General features: G+C 40.5%; 1 protein-coding gene across 1 annotated transcript in view; it reads right to left on the bottom strand.

The window, feature by feature from the left end:
• The window catches only part of LOC128663707 (cytosolic purine 5'-nucleotidase-like), a 326,364-nt gene that overhangs the window by 261,109 nt on the left and 45,458 nt on the right, over positions 1-19,797 (bottom strand). The window lies entirely within an intron of this gene.

Below are 19,797 nucleotides of genomic sequence, written 5' to 3'. Positions count from 1 at the left end.
AATGTTTATACATTCTATCTCCTGAACTCTGATCTTTGTACCACTGATATCACTGCTATGACACACAAACAAGTTCACTCATTCCCTGTACCATGAAGTGCTATTTGCAAGTAAAAAAATATTATTATCATTTATTTGTAGAGTTCCAAAAAACATACAAGAATGTTTGATAGCACAATAGCTAAGATTTATGTAGCTTTACAAAGATATATGCTATATTACATATAAGTATAAAGAAGTTGAGAGCCAAACAAATATAAATGCTATCAGTTTTTAATAAGCATATAATCTATGTATTAGGAAGCACATGTAATTCAATGTAGGAAACTGACAAATTTATATGGCATGGAGAGATGTGTGAGGGACAGAAGGAAAGACAAACTGTGACAATCACACAAAATGGAATGATTCTAATTCAGAGATATTGTGCAAAATAAGCACACTTACGGCTAGATTACGAGTTTTGTGTTATGAGTGAAAAAGCAGCGTTATGGGTTATAACGCTGCTTTTTCACTACCGCTGCTATTACGAGTCTTGTCAAAAAAGCTGTACCGCACACTTTTTTGGCTGTAATGCAAATTAACTTACGCAATTTGCGTAAAGTCTTTTTTCAATGGGACTTCCATAGCGCCGATATTACAAGCTTTTTCTGGGAGGCCAAAAAGTGAGCGGTACAGTCTATCCCGCAAGATTCGTAACGCAATCTAAAGTCAGTAGTTATGAGTTTCACGCTACAAAGCTGTAGCATAAAACTCATAACTAAAGTGTTAAAAAGTACATTAACACCCATAAACTACCTATTAACCCCTAAACCGAGGCCCTCTCGCATCGCAAAAACTAAAAAAACATTATTAACCCCTAATCTGCCGCTCCCGACATCGCCACCACTATAATAAACATACTAACCCCTAAACCGCCGCACTCCCGCATCGCAAATAGTTAAATATTATTAACCCCTAATCTGCAGCCCCTAACATCACCGCCACCTACCTACATTTATTAACCCCTAATCTGCCGCTCCAGACATCGCCGCCACTATAATAAACATATTAACCCCTAAACCTTACCCTAAATCTAACCCTAACACCCCCTAACTTTAATATAATTAAAATAAATCTAAATAAAACCTACTATTAATAACTAAATAATTCCTATTTAAAACTAAATACTTACCTGTAAAATAAACCCTAAGATAGCTACAATATAACTAATAGTTACATTGTAGCTATCTTAGGTTTTATTTTTATTTTACAGGCAAGTTTGTATTTATTTTAACTAGGTAGAATAGTTACTAAATAGTTATTAACTATTTACTAACTACCTAGCTAAAATAAATACAAATTTACCTGTAAAATAAAACCTAACCTGAGTTACACTAACACCTAACCTTACACTACAATTAAATAAATTACCTAAATTAAAAATAATTACCTAAATTACCACAAAAAAACACTAAATTACACAAAATAAAAAAAGAAATGATCAGATATTTAAACTAATTACACCTAATCTAATAGCGCTATCAAAATAAAAAAAGCCCCCTCAATATAAAAAAAAACCTAGCCTAAACTAAACTACCAATAGCCCTTAAAAGAGCCTTTTGCGGGGCATTGCCCCAAAGAAATCAGCTCTTTTACCTGTAAAAAAAAAATACAAACACCCCCCAACAGTAAAACCCACCACCCAGACAACCAACCCCCCAAATAAAATCCTAACTATAAAAACCTAAGCTCCCCATTGCCCTGAAAAGGGCATTTGGATGGGCATTGCCCTTAAAAGGGCATTTAGCTATTTTTCCGCCCAAACCCTAATCTAAAAATAAAACCCACCCAATAAACCCTTAAAAAACCTAACACTAACCCCTGAAGATCTACTTACAGTTTTGAAGATCGGACATCCATCCTCAACCAAGCCGGGAGAAGTCTTCATCCAAGCCGGCAAAAGTGGTCCTCCAGACGGGCAGCAGTCTTCATCCAGATGGCCTCTGCTATCTTCATCCATCCGGCGCGGAGCGGGTCCATCTTCAAGACATCCGGCGCAGAGAGGTTCCTTTAAGTGATGTCATCCAAGATTGCTTCCCTTGAATTCTGATTGGCTGATAGAATTCTATCAGCCAATCGGAATTAAAGGTGAAAAAATCCTATTGGCTGATGCAATCAGCCAATAGGATTGAGCTTGCATTCTATTGGCTGATTGGAACAGCCAATAGAATGCGAGCTCAATCCCATTGGCTGATTGGATCAGCCAATAGGATTGAAGCTCATTTTTTCACCTTTAATTCCGATTGGCTGATAGAATTCTATCAGCCAATCGGAATTCAAGGGACGCCATCTTGGATGATGTCACTTAAAGGAACCTTCATTCCAGAAGAGTCATCGTAAGAAGAGGATGCTCCGCAACGGATGTCTTGAAGATGGACCCGCTCCGTGCCGGATGGATGAAGATAGAAGATGCCGTCTGGATGAAGACTTCTGCCCGTCTGGAGGACCACTTCTGCCTGGCTTGGATGAAGACTTCTCCCGGCTTCGTTGAGGATGGATCTCCGGTCTTCAAAACTGTAAGTGGATCTTCGGGGGTTAGTGTTAGGGTTTTTTAAGGGTTTATTGGGTGGGTTTTATTTTTAGAAAAGGGTTTGGGGCGGAAAAAGAGCTAAATGGGCTTAAGGGCAATGCCCATCCAAATGGCCTTTTCAGGGCAATGGGGAGCTTAGGTTTTTTTAGTTAGGATTTTATTTGGGGGGGTTGGTTGTGTGGGTGTTGGGTTTTACTGTTGGGGGGGTGTTTGTATTTTTTTTTACAGGTAAAAGAGCTGATTTCTTTGAGGCAATGCACCACAAAAGGCCCTTTTAAGGGCTATTGGTAGTTTAGTTTAGGCTAGGGTTTTTAATAATTTTAGGGGGGCTTTTTTTATTTTGATAGGGCTATTAGATTAGGTGTAATTAGTTTAAATATCTGATAATTTCTTTTTTTATTTTGTGTAATTTAGTGTTTGTTTTTTGTTGTAATTTAGGTAATTGTATTTAATTTAGGTAATTTATTTAATTGTAGTGTAAGGTTAGGTGTTAGTGTAACTCAGGTTAGGTTTTATTTTACAGGTAAATTTGTATTTCTTTTAGCTAGGTAGTTAGTAAATAGCTAATAACTATTTAGTAACTATTCTACCTAGTTAAAATAAATACAAACTTGCCTGTAAAATAAAAATAAAACCTAAAATAGATACAATGTAACTATTAGTTATATTGTAGCTATCATAGGCCTAGATTTGGAGTTCGGCGTTAGCCGTGAAAACCAGCGTTAGAGGCTCCTAACGCGGGTTTCTTACGGACTCCGGTATTTAGAGTTCAGTTACCGACACTCTAAAAAAACCTAACGCTCACATTTCTACCGACACCTCAGACCCAGTAGTAAACATATACCGACAAAAAAAAGATCCACGAATCAAATAAAAAATATTACACAAACTACACTTACAGTCATACAAACACTACACTATGTTTATTTTTCATCTTTAATAATTTTTCATCAAAATACAAAGGATTAAAGTTGTGAGATCTCGGGTGTTAGAAAAAAAACAACACAAATCCATTTTCCCATTGACTTACATTGACACACGGGAAAAGACCCTCATATAGCTACATCTAACTAATAAGATTATCACAAACATACACTCATCGATGCATACAAACAATATACACCACATGACATACACAAAATATTTATTTATCACAAAAAGAACACGATTTAGTTACTTTTTCACACAAGCTCATGACGTCACTCACTTTACGATGAAAACCAGTCTTAGAAAAAAAAAATGACCAATTTTTAGAGCCTCCATTGACTTCTATTGGGAAGACATGCTCGTGCACGCGAAACCCTCATTTCCCTAACGCACGCAAATAGCGTAGACAGAAAAACTCCAAATACCAGCGCTAGAAAAGACATGATTTCATGCGTTAGACCCAGCTATGATAAATAGATCAAGAAATGACTATTTCCCTATGGTGGATTTATGGATTTTACTGTTTGAATATTCACAACACCATTAAATTCTTTCAGACTTTTATATTACATCAACTACAAATCAACATCACTAGTAACAACATTTTTGTTTTAAAAATATTACATTTAAACGGACACAAAAATAATGTCAACTTTTCAGGATTCACAAACACTACACAATGGGAAACAATTCTCATTTACCTTTATTATTGCATTTCAGTTATTCAACTCATATGCTTGCAGCAACAGCATATCTACATAGGCTTAACACATGATCACTCATGGATGCACGTACATTACTTTTAACATTCACTCATACATGTGCATTCAAATGATGGGGGAAAAACACATTACATTCTCTAGAGGAATCACAAAACACAACATATGGATTTTACTGTACTTTTAACATCATGATTCCATCACCAGAAACCATTAGGAATTACGTACAACAAGAACATCAGTACACCAGATTACAGATGTCACTTTATGGGAAGGAACAACAATGCCAGACCGCTATATAGAAGTCAGCATATGTGGGACACAATCACAATATATACGTACATGTACATAACACGCATCACCCATCACGCAACCACAAAGCACACATTTAGATTTTATTCAGCACACAATAACAATGTAGTCAAATACAACAACACAATGAGGATTTCATAACTACATAGGCAGGTTAATAATATCATGACGTCATTAGAAGATTCAACCATACACATCACAGATTCACGACTGTACCGCCCCTTTCGGAACTTTAACACTCAATACTACAATACAACATATACGTAAACAACAGTTTGGAACAGCATTATTAAGGCGATTTCAATGGGACAATTAATAAATATTGTCAGATCGCAAATCACTTATATATATAATACTACAGATGACAGCCGGAAGTTATTCAGTATTAGTGCCATTTGAATGGGATGCATACAATATTGACATCTCGGCAATCACTTATATATACAATACTATAGATGACAGCCGGAAGTTATTCAGTATTAGTGCGATTTGAAAGGGACGCATACAATATTGACATCTCGGCAATCACTTATATATACAATACTACAGATGACAGCCGGAAGTTATTCAGTATTAGTGCCATTTGAAAGGGACGCATACAATATTGACATCTCTGCAATCACTTATATATACAATACTACAGATGGCAGACGGGAAGTTCAGAATTATTATTGCGATTTTAAAGGGACGCGTACAATATTCACATCTCGGCAATCACTTATATATACAATACTACAGATGGCAGACGGGAAGTTCGGAATTATTATTGCGATTTTAAAGGGACGCGTACAATATTCACATCTCGGCAATCACTTATATATACAATACTACAGATGGCAGACGGGAAGTTCGGAATTATTATTGCGATTTTATGTTTAAATATTTTTATTGGTAACATAATTCTTGTTTACTTACAATACAAAGGCTTATCAACCATTTCTCCAGAAACATAATCATCAAGATAACAGTAGATGACAATCCCAATATACCCAAGCAGTGTTCTCCTCCACCCTCCTCCACATCCCAATACCTTTCATAGTCCCAAAGAGATCTATCTTTGTGTGTAGAGGGTTCTGGAATATTGCATCCATATTCAGAGTAATCCAAGTTGAATCTTTGTATCCTGGAGGTTGTTCCAGATTGATCGTTACAAAATAATCATCATGTGTGTTTGTTGTTCAGTAATAGGACAGCAAAAAACAAGGTTGATAATTTCTAAATTCTCATAATAATCAAGTAAACATTTAGATTAAGGTATGTAGTTTTCCTCAAAAACTCTTTTCAAACATAATGATTTTGGAAAGGGTAGGGGGGGGGTAGGGGGGGAAAAGGGAAGAGGAGGGGGAAATAGTGTCCCCCCTCCCAGCGATCCTCCAAGGCCTACGGAAGATGTTCAGATCCAACCTCTAGGGGTCAGGTCGGCCAGCTCGTTCTCCTCTGGGGAGTGTTGCATTGCTAATCCAGTAGTACCATGTCTTCTGAAAAGTGGCCCTATTGTTTAACGTGTCTGTTGCATATTCATACATAGTGTAGGTGTGGCATATTTTATTGTATACTTCTAACCATGGTGGTGATCCTATCTTCCAGTATTTTGCAATGCAAACCCTTGTCACTGTGCACAGAATTCTAATGAATGTATTGATGTGTTTATGGAATCTATCTATGTTGTCGTGTAGTAATGCTTGTTGGATGGTGAGTGTAACCTCTTCTTCTAGTATTTGGCTAATGAGGGCGGAGAGTTTTTGCCATGTCCCCTGTATTTCCCTGCACTCCCACCACATGTGTTTATAGGATCCCAATTCTCCACACCCTCTATAACATAAGTTGCTGCTATTTGGCTGTATATGGGCCGTCCTCACTGGGGTTAAGTACCATCTAAATAGGGTCTTTGTGACATTTTCCTTCAGGTCCATACTAATTAACCCTTTATCAGCTATTTGGAATAGTTCCTCCCATTCCTGTACTTCCTTACTTATGTTCAGGTCTTTCTCCCATTTTACCATTATCCTGGATTTAGATCTGTTTGGAGGCGTCTGTAGTGTTATGTATATTTTAGAGATATTGTGTTTGGTCCTTGTAAGGTTTGTGCCATAGGTCTCTAACACCGTATTTGGTCCCTTTTTTGAGTTTTTCAGGAATAAGTGCAAGGAGGAACGTAACTGAAGATATAGGTACCAGTGGAGTTTTATAGGAATCAGTTTTGTCTGCAGTTGGGTAAAAGGAAGTAATTGTCCCCCCTGTATTACATCCGCTACTCTGTAAAGCCCCTTGTTTTCCCATTTGGCCACTAGTCTGCGGGAGTCTCCTGATAAGAGGCATCTAATTGGTGTCAATAAAGAGAATTCCGGGAACAAGTCTGCTCTTTTAAGTGTCTGTGTCCAAGTCTTTATAGTCAGGTCCGTAGTGTATGTTTTGGTATATATCTTAGTTGGGTGAGTGGTTTGTGCGTCCCATAGAATCGAGTCTCTTTCCTCCCATCCCCCCAGTTCCATCTCCAGGAGCACCCAGGTGGCCTCTTCTGACCTTCTCAGGAGGCAGGAGTCCTGGGCTAATCTGGCGGCTTTATAGTATTCCAGGAGATCTGGGGCTCCCACTCCTCCCGCCGCTCTACTCCTACAGACCACTTGTTTTGCTATTCTGGCCGATTTTGGCCCTCTGATAAAAGCTAATATCTCAGCCTGTAGTTTAACAAAATCTGTTTTGATCAGTTTAATGGGGAGGGCCCGAAAAAGGTATAGTATGCGTGGGAGCATGTTCATTTTGACCAGCGCTACTCTTCCCATCCAGGAAAAGCCACACATCCGCCACCCTGCCAGATCTTTTCTAATTTGGTTGAGGAGTGGAGCATAGTTGTATTTATACAATAGTTGCATTTGAACCGGGAGATTGATACCTAGATATCTTATTGTTTTGGGAACCCACCGAAACTCGAAGTTGAGTTCTATTATTTTCCGTGTGTGTGGGGGGATGGCCACTGGGAGGAGCTCGCTTTTTTCCACATTTATTTTATATCCCGATATATTTGAGAATTCACTCAGTAACAAATGTAGATTAGGAAGCGATATGAGTGGCTTAGTGATGGTGAGCAAGATGTCGTCCGCAAATAAAGAGTATTTGTATTCAGAGTGGGCTGCCTGAACTCCCGATATGTCCGGGTGGGCCCGAATCTTGGCTGCCAGTGGTTCAATACAGAGGGCGAACAACAGGGGTGACAAAGGGCACCCCTGTCTCGTCCCGTTCAGTATGGGGAAAGAATTGGATCTATACCCCCCGAAGTTACTTGGGCCCGTGGGTTGGAGTAAATAGCCCGCAGAGCGGACAGAAAAGTGTCTCCGAAGCCCATCTCCTCCATGACTGCAAACATATATTTCCAGTCTATTCTATCAAACGCCTTCTCCGCATCCAGTGATAGGATCAGAGAAGGCGTTTGTGTTTTTTCTAGGTAGTGAACCAAGTTAATCACTCGTCTGATGTTATCTGGGGCTTCTCTGTGTTGTATAAATCCCACTTGGTCAGGGTGAACTAGTGATGGCATGATCGGTTTAAGGCGGTTGGCTAAAATTTTTGTAAAGATCTTAAGATCCTGATTGATTAAAGATATAGGGCGATAGTTTCTGCATTTTTTATGGTCCTTATCTGGTTTGGGGATAACTACTATTTTTGCATCTAATAACTCCCGAGGGATGGGATTACCTTCCAGAATAAAATTACAAAACTTAGTTAAGTGAGGGACAAGTGTGCTTTTGAAAAGTTTATAATACTCTCCCGGGAAACCGTCGGGGCCTGCTGCTTTCCCCGGTTTTAAATCTTTAATGGCTCCTAGGATCTCTGCAGGAGTTATCTGGGCATCAAGGGTGTCTCTTTGTTCTGTTGTAAGTGATGTTAGTCTGCAGTCATTTAAGAATTTTCCTGTTTGGGTCACTGTCTCTGCGCTGTGGGTCACCTTTTCTCCGTCGTAGAGTTTGCCATAAAAATTTGCAAAGGTATCAACTATCTCCTGGGGATGGGAGGTTAGAGTACCCCCTTCTGTTTCTATTGAGGGTATCGCTGACGCTTTACATCTCTCCCTTATCCTATGTGCCATAAATCTGTCTGGCTTGTTCGCATAGATAAAGTATTGCGATTTAAGTCGCTGCGCCGCCCTTGCTGCTTGTGTATTTAATAGTGTAGTTAGGGATTGTTTCCTGTCTTGTAGGGTTCGCAGCGCTGCTGGACTCTTGGTCAATTTGTGCTGTCTCTCCAATACTTTGATATCTTTATGTAATTGTGCTATGTGGGTTCTATATTTCTTGGTATGTTTAGCTTTGAGTTGGATTAATAGACCTCTAAGCACTGCTTTATGAGCAGCCCAAGAGTACATAGGATTAGTGGTGGAGTCGGTGTTAATAGTCCAAAATTCAGTCATAGCACGAAGTATGTCATTATGGTCTTGGTTGGATCTCAGTAAGGTGGTGTCATATGTCCAAGTCCTGGTTCTATTAATATCCCTTAATCCCTCTAGGTCAGCCGAAATTATGGAGTGGTCTGACCACACGCAAGCGTGTATACTCGAACTTTGTAACATGGGTAGTAGTATCTGGCTTGTATAGATGTAGTCCAGTCTAGTATAGGAGTCATGTGCAGCTGAGTAAAAGGTAGTGTCTGTGGTAGTACCATATAGCGTGTTCCATGTGTCCCTAAGAGTGTGTGGTGCAAATGAGTCTTGTATGTCTTTGATAATGCGGTTGTGTCTGTGGTGTTTAGGAGTCAGTGTTTTGATGCGTGGGGTTTGAATAGGGGTCATAGTTATGTTAAAGTCTCCTGCTAATATAATCTTAGTTTGTGACCAACCTGTCAAGAGACGAGCCACATTGGCAAAAAATGTATGCTGGTTATCATTGGGTGCATATACGTTACACAGGGTGACCTCACTGTCCAGGATGCGTCCCCTCACTATTAAATATCTACCCTCAGGGTCGGCCAGTGTGCTGTAATGATGGAACCCTACCGAAGAATGTATCAGGATAGACACCCCTCGAGTCTTCTTGGGTGCTGTGGCGTGATAATGTGTGGTGAATTGTTTTGTCCAGTATTTCGGGGGGCTGTCTCTAAGAAAGTGTGTTTCTTGCAGGAATACTATATTGGCGTTCAGTGCCCTATACTGATTCATTGCCATCCTTCGTTTAATATCAGTATTGAGACCCCGAACATTGTGAGATATCAGTCTGATTCTATTATTCATAGGTGTTTGTGTAGATTTGCATGTGCATGATTGGTGGGCTATGCAAGTACATGTGGTCTAGACAGTGAGTTATCTTACCCCAGGAAATCTGGTCCACTGTGGCGGGTTGTAGTTTGTGAGCCTTTATTTCGGAGGGATCGCTGAGAGGGGGAAAAAGGAGAGCAAAGGATAAATAACAACATATTAAACAGACAATATCTAACTGGTCCCTAACAGTGGGACAACTTAACAGTGCCCGAGGGCATCTTAAAGGTTGTGTGATAGCCACTCAACCTTAGGCAGTGGGGGGCAACTGTCCACTTCTCTGAAATGTTAGCAGGGCGAGAGTAACCGCAGAGTGCGTCTACCTCCCAACCAGCTAGGATAAGTGATGGAAGGATAATATCTGTCCATGATATGGTGTTAATCTTATGCAGTTCAGATAGCTGGTGGGGGTTAGTTCCCTAGGGTGGTTAGTGGTACTCAAGTGTTGAAGTCTCATGTCTATGAAGAATTCTTGTGGTTTCCCCTTTCTCTAAGTCTCTTGTTGTATGAAAGGGAACCCAAGAAAGAAAAGGAAAGAATTCACGATACTTTATCTCTGAGTTCACTGGTTTTTTGCCTCTTGTTGTTGATCTTCTGCCAGGCTATTTGGGTTTTAGAGCTCCCTGAGGGTTCCTTCCGTGGTGGTGGTAAATCTTGTTCCGGGAGGATCGGTGGTTCCAAGCCCAGTAAGCCACATACCTCCGGGATATCCTCTTGGTTTTTAATATTTATTGTTTTAGAGTCTTTGAGGATGCTTAAGACAAAGGGGAATCCCCACCTGTAAGGGATTTGCTGTTTGCGTAAGATGGTAGTTAGTGGTCTCAGTGATCCCCTGCGCTGTAGGGTGCGCAGACTCAGATCTTGGAAAAATTGTATTATATTTCCCTGAAATTTAAAGGTAGGGTTTTTCCTAGAAGCCTGCAGTATTTTTTCTTTATCAGGAAAGAATGTCAATTTAACTATCACATCTCTTGGGGGTATTCCATTTTTTGTTTTAGCTTTAAGAGCTCTGTGTGCTCTCTCCACGTGGAATATGTACTCAGGGGGTGAGCCTGTTATCTGACTGAAGAGTTGTGCAATATATGCTGGAATGTTTTGATTTGTGACATCTTCTAGGATTCCTTTTAACCTAATATTGTTTCTTCTGCTCCTGTTCTCTAAATCCTCCATCTTATCCTGCATGTCCTGTAGGAGCTGTTGTTGGTTAGAGACAGTTTGCGCTATTTCATCTACATTTTCCACCATCGCATCTTTTTGGTCTTCCAATATATCGATTCTGTTTCCCATGTCTGTGAGATCAGATTTAATTTCAGCAAGACTGGATGTCACTGACGTGTGTATGGAATCTATCTTCTCCCACAGCTTTTCAAAGTTATCCGTTAGATCTTTTTTGGACACTAGGGAGTGCAGATCCGCTCTAGTAATAGGGGATTGATCTACATTGGGTGGCTGTGAGGGTTGATCTAATTCTTCGTCTGTCTCCATGTCCTTATTAATTTTGGTTGGATGAGAGGCTTTAAAAAAGGAAGATACTGTTGAAGGGGTGTTTGGGTTAATTATTTTCTCTCCCTTCCCTCCTCTCCTGGTCGCCATTGCTTTGGTATGTTGAATATAGCAGGTATTGACTCTAGTGGCGCCAGAAAGAGGGGTCACTGTTGTAGTTTAGGGTGGTTAAAAAGTTCCTTGTCTTTCTCTGTCTCAGGATATGGTGGAGCACAGCCTCAGGAGCAGTAGTTTCCCCAGATGGGGTTAATGTTTTGAGAGAGTTGGGGCAATAAGAGAAAGAGGCAAAAAAGAGAGAAGGGGGGGAGGTAAAATCCCCCACTAAGGTATAATTATATATTAGCGGTTCTTCTTCATTTAAGTGTCAGGCAGCGCCTTGCTTAGTCTCTTTTGCAGCATATGTAGAAGCAAGTGTCCCCCCCCCTCTGTTACCATAGGCTACATGTTGCTTAGATGGGGTTTAAAGTTGTGGAAGGTGTACTCACTTAACATGCAATTAAATATAATGTCCGGTAGAGTACTGGATAAGCTCCAAGTTGTATTATAAGGAAAATTCCCCCTTTAAGTTTTGCTTATATTGAGGAGGCTTGGGATCTTACAGAGCAGGTCAAGGCAAAACCGCTTTCAAGGTATGTATTTCAGCTTAATTATGTAGCCCTCGGGACCACCAGGGTGAGTGAAGCTTTTGCTTGAAAGGGGAACAATATTCTGTTATGGCTCAGTCCCTGGCTTGTAAGCTTTGTTCACAATGTCCAATTTCTGCAATGGATTTGCAGCTGAAATTGTTTCTGGGGGTGCCTGGGAGAAGTACTGGCGAGAGGGTTAGTGGAGCTAAGGTATCTATATGATAGAGGTCAGGGCAATGCTAGTTCTGTAGTTACAGGAAGGGCCTTAGAATTATGCTCCTTGATTTTTATTCCTGAGAGCTCTATTTTAATAGCCACTGACAGTCCGGAGTTTGTTAAGCTTCACTGGGAGTGAGTGGGGCCCTAAGCCGGATCGTATGCTGTTTCTCAGATTGTGGGCCACCTCACCTCCACAATTTCCTCCCCAGGTCCCCCCTACCTTCAGATGCTTGTTCCTCCCTGCTGATGTGTAAGTCCGATGGCACCCGGCACCTCCGGTGGTCTCCGCCGTCTCTCTGGGCCCTGCTCGGGCGAAGTATGGAGGATCAGGCAAGATGGCGGATCTTCGCGCCAATTCTCAGCGCGGCTTCAGCACTCCGCTGTGTCGGGTCAATGTGCAGATTCCCCCGGAGACCAGGTAACACCGGTCCTGACCTGAAAATCCCGAGGTTCTGTTATGGGGTACGATCCGATCCGCCCAGACTGCGCTTTTACATGCGGGCAGTTTCTCCTTGCACACCGTCAGGTCAGGTAGTGTTTATTAGTGCCCGATGCGTAAGTGTTCACCCCCAATATAACTGGGCTACACTTTACTAGTCTGGAGGGGTAAACCGGTCCTGAATTAGTCTGGGTTTTATTGCAGAAAACCCGGTTTTATTGCTTTAAGTCAGAGAGCTCTCACTCTGTGCGTCTGCTTCCTTTGGTTGCTAGCTCCGCCTCCATTATTGCGATTTTAAAGGGACGCATACAATATTGACAGCTCGGCAATCACTTATATATACAATCCTACAGATGGCAGATGTTAATTTATCGTTTACAAACAATATTGCAGCAACATTGATCGATCACATTCGATGTACATTATACACAACTATGCACTTTCATTCATGTTAGCCTGGACGTGTGTTTGTTACTATAAGATCGCGTTTAAGAAATATTGATTATGCATATGAACAAACATTACAAATATGCACTGTATGTGTGATCTTTGACACTTTCACATTGAGAATCATTGTTTGAAAATAACATTTCAGCAAACAACAAAAAAATGCCCACTGTGAAAGCATTCGCGCCGCTCACATACAAACAAGTGAATACAATTAGCAATCATTACAAACTCACTACCATTGGACTAATTGTACTATAAATCCCCCAAACAACATGGCCAAAGCATCACTTGTGATCCACATCAGATCAAGTGCATACCTTGTTACGCTGTTTTGAAAGATGGATGACGATGACATGGTAGACGCTGCTGGTGCTGCTATTGGCGAACTAGCTGTTGGTCGAATCAGGCAGCCTCGGCGGCTCAGACTGAGACGAAGGGGTCATCTGGTTCGAGGTCCTTGTGTCTACAGGGTGAGACCCACCTTGGAAAACATGAGCGACTTTGAGGTTTTTGATAAGTATCGGCTCGATCGCGAACAGCTCATTGGCCTTTACGATCTTCTTAAACCTCATTTGGAGCCACGTATAAGAATAAGGACTGCTGTTCCCGCCATGAGTAGGATGCTAAGCTGTCTGGCCTCCGGGAGTTTTCAATCCGGAGAACTGTACATGCATGGCCTGGCTCAAGGTACATTCTCTGGGGTGTTTGATAACTTTCTGGACGCCATGGTACGTATCAGTAAGCAATACATAGGATTCCCACAGAATGATGGTGATTGGAGGCGCCTGAAGCGGGAATTCTTTGATATTGCTCAAATGCCCAATGTCTTGGGAGCCATATATTGTAGTACAGTAGGGGAAGGGTTAAGGTGTATGCACTGTAATTCAAGAAATATATAAATAGTCTTATAAATAAGTAAGTCCTTGTTAGGCCACTGCACAAATTTGGCTGTTTATAAAGAAAAAAGTGTGGCGGTGTTCCCCAAGACAACCCCCACAATAATATTATTATTCACAAGGGACCACTCCCAGACATCCGTAAATACAAAAGGTAAAAAGACTGACTCACCACTCTTCAGTCTCTTGGTGAGGTTTTTTCTCAGATCAGGATGCTGTGTCCAGTGTTGGTGTGAACAGTTGTGCCTTGTAATCCAGGATTTTTATTCTCTGCCCATTATTTTACTTTTGGGGCCATGAAAAGCGTCCACCTGTGTCCCTTGGATAAAAAGACAGCCAGTGCAGTGTGCCTCTAGCCCACCAACCGCAATTTGTATCCAAATCTTGTGCTCACTGTTTGGCCAAATAATAAGCTAAGCATCAGAAAAAATGTATAACAGGAGCACCAAGTATATGGATAAAAAATCAAACTTTATTTAGAACATAAAGGGTATCTTAACCCCTGGGTAAGAACATACATGTATAGTAGTCAAACAGATGAAAAAGGCTGACCGGTTTTGGCTGTTGCCTTACTCCTAGCCTGCTTAAAACTGTCTAGCAGTTCTCTGATTTAAAAACCATCATCTGAAATCCTATTGGTTCAAAAATCCACACCCCTCATTGTAACTCCCTTCAGCTTAGATCAATTAACCCTCCTTTTCAACACAGCTGTACTTGTCTAATTGCTCAACATAACAAATTTGATTACTAAGACTATATTTCTAACCTTCTATTTGTCACTAATATTCAATATTCAATAGGAGCCAAACAGTGGAAACATGGAGGAAACTATTGTATGAGTCTATTAAACATGCATTTTACATCACTGTGTAAGAAAACTGTCTTAGAGCTTGAACCGCTTTATATATGGACATATGCATAGACATTAGTATTGTATATTTTAGTGATTATCCTGTCTTATTAAACAGCTCTCACATCTCCTACCTCAAAGCGGTTCCTGTTTCTTTATATTCATCTTGGACCGCCTATGATATTGTGGGAAGAAGTGTATTGTGCTTGAAAATCTGTATTCGTTCGTAATTACTGTTTACTACTAGATGCTATTTACAAATCCCTATTGGTCAGTAATGTGTATGTCAGCCAATCCGGTGCGGTCTACCAAACCCCAGTGCATTGCAAGGAGTCTAGAAGGTAGCTATAGGTCTCTGCTTACTGGATCCTGATTGGTCGAATATCGTGTGTATGCGCCAATCAAAACGTAGCCTGTCACAACACCACATCGCTGTCAAACGTCAGATGTTCAGTCTCTGCTCTATCATGTTATTATTACTATGTGTTTTTACTAGCGTGCTTGTCAGTTAGGGTGTGAATCCCCACTTATATTGAAGTAGTTAGAGCCGGATGGGCTAAAGTTGGGGGAAAAATTTTCTTATATTTAAATTCAAAGAATATCACCTTTGTTATAATGTGCTTTAAGAACCACAATTCAAGTTAATAAATAAATACACATTATAAAGGGCCAAGAATGTTTATGCTTTAACTATGTGCTTATTTGTAGTAGATATCTTAAATAAGTAGTGAATTCTTTTTTGCTATTTTAAGTGTATTTAACCTAAATTTATTCTGATCTATTAAACTTAGCATCAAAATTAGCTACTTATTAAATTTAAATTTAAAGAGTGTCACCTTTGTTATAATGTCCTTTTAAGAACCACACTTCAAGTAAATAAATAAATGCACTATATAAAGGGCCAAGTGTGTTTATGCTTTAACTATGTGCTTATTAGTAGTAGGTATCTTACATAAGTAGTGAATTCTTATTTACTATTTTAAGTGTATTTAACCTAAATTTATTCTGATCTTATTATACTTAGCATCACAATGAGCTGCTTCTTATCAAGGACCTTGGGTGGTTGTACACTATCTATGTATTTAACCTTAGTTACCTCTGACAAATACCCTTGTTCAAACCATGAATGAGCTACTTCTAACCAAGAACCTGGAGTGTTTGTGCTTTATTTATGTATTTATATTTTGGTAAATATTCTCAATGCATAGGTAAATGTTCTTAGTGCATAGGTAAATTTAAGTTTACAATTAAGTGTATTGTGACCTAACTTCCTCTGTTAAGTATAGTGTTGTTCCAAATGTAAACTACCAAAAATTAATGAGGTCAAATTCTGAATTGAGGTCGTCTGGAATCCTCGTTTTTAAACGAAAGATCCAGAAGGCCTCTCTTTCGCCTAATTTGCGGGTTCTGTCCCCCCCTTTTGTCTGGACTGGTACCTTCTCTATAATGGTCCAAGAGAAGAAAGAATTATCTTTGTTGTGTGTAATCGAAAAATGTTTAATAAGTGGCGTTGTGAGAACCCCTGCCTTGATGTCCGCTAGATGTTCTTTTATCCGTACCCTGGCTTCCCTTGTCGTGAGGCCTACATACTGGAGGGCACAGTGGGTGCATGAAATCAAATACACTACAAAGGTAGACCTGCAGTTGAGACATAAATTCTTCTGAAAGTGTTCCCCCGTAACCAGAGAGCTGAAGGAGTCCCCTATAGTGACTTTCTCGCAAGCTTTGCAAGATAAATGGTTGCACCTATAGGTCCCATTTAATCTCAACCAGGAGGACCCATCCGTCTGTTCCTTCCTCAATCTTGTGGGTGCAATTATATTGCCTATTGTTCTGTTTCTTTTGTATGTACACCTGATGCCCTCAGATACTGTCTCCTTTAGAGCATCATCTGCTGACAAAAGATGGTAATTATTTCTAATGATCTGACATATTTGTGTGTACTGCTGTGAATATTCTGTCGTGAATGTGATTTTCCTGTCCACAGTCCCTTTTGTTCTTTTTCTGTACTTTGTGTTTTTTTGTCTCAGAAGATCAACTCTGTTAATTTTGGTAACAGCGTTTCTCTCTTTTGTAATTATTGACCCTGGATAGCCTCTTTCCATGAGTCTAACAGATAGTTCATCGGCCTGTTTCTCATATGTACTTTGATCAGTACAGTTCCTTTTCAGGCGAATGAACTGGCCTCTAGCTACACCCCTAAACACCCTCCTTGGGTGGCAACTTGAGGCGTGTAGCAAAGAGTTCCCTGCGATAGGCTTCCGATATGTCTCTGTGGTGATCTTCTGACCTGTTTCTCCCTTTAATGAGATGTCCAAAAAATTTACTGTGTGTTCTTGTATCTCGGACGTAAAGCTAATGCCTACACTGTTGTTGTTAAGTCCCTCTACAAACTTCTCTAGATCATTATAGGAGCCTTGCCAAATAAAGAGGAGGTCGTCAATGAAGCGCCTATACCACACTATCTCCTGTCTGAACAGGTTTCGCTCCCCAAAGACGTGGGAGAGCTCCCACCAACCCATGAAAAGGTTGGCGTAGGAGGGGGCAAATTTTGCCCCCATCGCTGTCCCACGCCTCTGGAGAAAGAACTCCCCCTCAAACAGGAAATAGTTGTGGGTAAGGAGAAATCTAGTTACTCTCAATATGTATCCAATAAAATCCTGATCATTTGGATACTTTTTTGACAGAAAGAATTTTATGGCCTCCAGGCCCTTATCATGTGGTATGGTTGAATACAGGGATCTTACATCCACTGTCAACCACTTGAAGTCACTCTGCCATACCATATCAGAGAGTAAATTCAATACATGTTTGGTATCAGACAGGTGACTCCAAAGGGAGCTTACCAAGGGCTGCAGGATGCCATCCAACCACTCTGACAGGTGTTCCAGTAGAGAGCCTATTCCACTAACAATTGGTCTCCCTTGGACATTGTCTACAGACTTGTGAACTTTAGGTAGATGGTTAAACACAGGAATGGCTGGGTTTTGTACCAGAAGATAATCCTTAGTCTCTTGGTCAATATAGCCCATCTCAACCCCATCGTCCACAAGGGAGACCAATTGTTTCTGGAATTGGCGTGTTGGATCAAATGACAGTACCTCATAATCCTGTTCTACTCTCAACTGTCTAAATGCCTCCTGAATGAAATCCTTTTTGTCAAGGACCACAATTGCTCCGCCCTTATCGGCTGACCTAATCACTAAGTTGTTGTTATCTCTTAGACCATCTAAGGCCATTTTTTGTTTTCGTGTGACATTGGACTTCTTGCCCCTTTGTGTAACATATTGAAGTTTAATTAAATCATTTTCCACCCGCTTCTGGAATTTCTCCAATAGAGGACCCCTGCTTTGGATGGGATAGAACAAAGATTTGTTCTTCAGTAGTGGAGTTGTCACCCGCCTACTTTCATCCATCTCTTCCTCTTCTTGGAGAGATTCCAGAGTCCTTACATCGCATAACTCTTGAAAATTCAAATCAGTATTAGCATGATGTTCAAGGTCAGATCCATCAATAGAACTTGGACTCTCATTACATTGACGTTGATCCTGGGTCTTAAAGAATTTTCTCAACGTTAGGTTCCGAATCATTTTGTTAACGTCCAAAAGAGTTCTAAATAGATTGAAATCTGCAGACGGAACAAATGTTAAACCTAAACTTAGCACTTCAATTTCAGATTTATTTAGAACATAACTCGATAGGTTTAAAACGTTCAGTCCCTGTAGTTTCCCCTCCTTCGGCCCCTCCTTTGGGGGTATCGTCTCTGCTCTCTCGGTTGTTGTTGTTGTTCTGCGTTTCCTCTTCCCCCCCCTTCTAATGCTTTTGGGGGGACCTGAAAAACCTGTTCCAGCTGGGATTCTTCGGTTGCTCCCAAAAATCTTCGAGTTCCCCCCGCCTGTGGGGGTTCCTCTCTATAGTGTGATGAGGTGGATGCTGTTTCAGAATCTCTGTTCTTCAGGATTGGGGGTAACCTGTTTGGTCCCTCCTTTGGTCTTACTGAGGTTTCGTGAGCCCCTAGTTCCTCTACTCCTGAGGATGAGCCTTCGTCCCAGGATTCTCCTTCACTCTCCTGGAAGTTTACACGTCTACCTCTATTGCTTCTGGATCTGTTTCCTCCTCTCCTTCTGTTGTAATATGGGACTGATTTGTTCTGCTCCTTCCTTAGGGCAAACCGATCCCTCCTATTCCATACGTAGACTCTGTTCAAATTGTAATCCTGCAAGTCCCTTAAATACTTTGTACGTTTGGTCTCCAATAGCAATGTTTTTGCTTCTGCCAACACTCTCTGTAAGGTGGCATCAAATTTTAGAAAGCTGGGTTCTTCACTTCTTTTGTTTAGTTCATCCTGTAGTTCCTTTATCTTTACAGCCAGTTCATCAATTGTTTTCAACTTAAATTCACAGATTAATTTCATCAATTTAAGTGAACATTCTGTAAGATGATTATTCCACTGTTCAATAAAGGACTTATCATCCGTCACAAAGGTTGGGAACTTATTCAGTCTGAGGCCCCTGGGTATAAGGCCTAATTCCAAATTTTTGTTAAGTGTATTAACATCCCATTTTAGTTGGTCCTCTCTCAGTAGAAGGTTCTCCACTTCTTCAAAAAGTGCTATCAAGCTGTAATTAGTTTTGTTGAGGGAAAAAATTTGGTTGCAATCCCAAGCTGCCACCTCTCTCTCTTTGGCTGTCCTCAGGGAGAATAAAACTGGTGTGTTTGTAGTATTGCTCTCACCCTGCATATTTTTGTATATTTATGCAAAACTGCGGAGGTTGGCTCAAAAGCAGTGCATGCACCTTGAGCTAGGCCACAGCTCTTAGCAAAAAAAATGCTTACTTTCGAAGTACAGTAGGGGAAGGGTTAAGGTGTATGCACTGTAATTCAAGAAATATATAAATAGTCTTATAAATAAGTAAGTCCTTGTTAGGCCACTGCACAAATTTGGCTGTTTATAAAGAAAAAAGTGTGGCGGTGTTCCCCAAGACAACCCCCACAATAATATTATTATTCACAAGGGACCACTCCCAGACATCCGTATA

Source organism: Bombina bombina, chromosome 6 (assembly GCF_027579735.1).
Source record: "Bombina bombina isolate aBomBom1 chromosome 6, aBomBom1.pri, whole genome shotgun sequence".
In the NCBI taxonomy this organism is placed as follows: Eukaryota; Metazoa; Chordata; class Amphibia; order Anura; family Bombinatoridae; genus Bombina; species Bombina bombina.
Note: the sequence above shows the minus strand (reverse complement) of the source record. Positions and strands in the feature narration are given on the sequence as shown.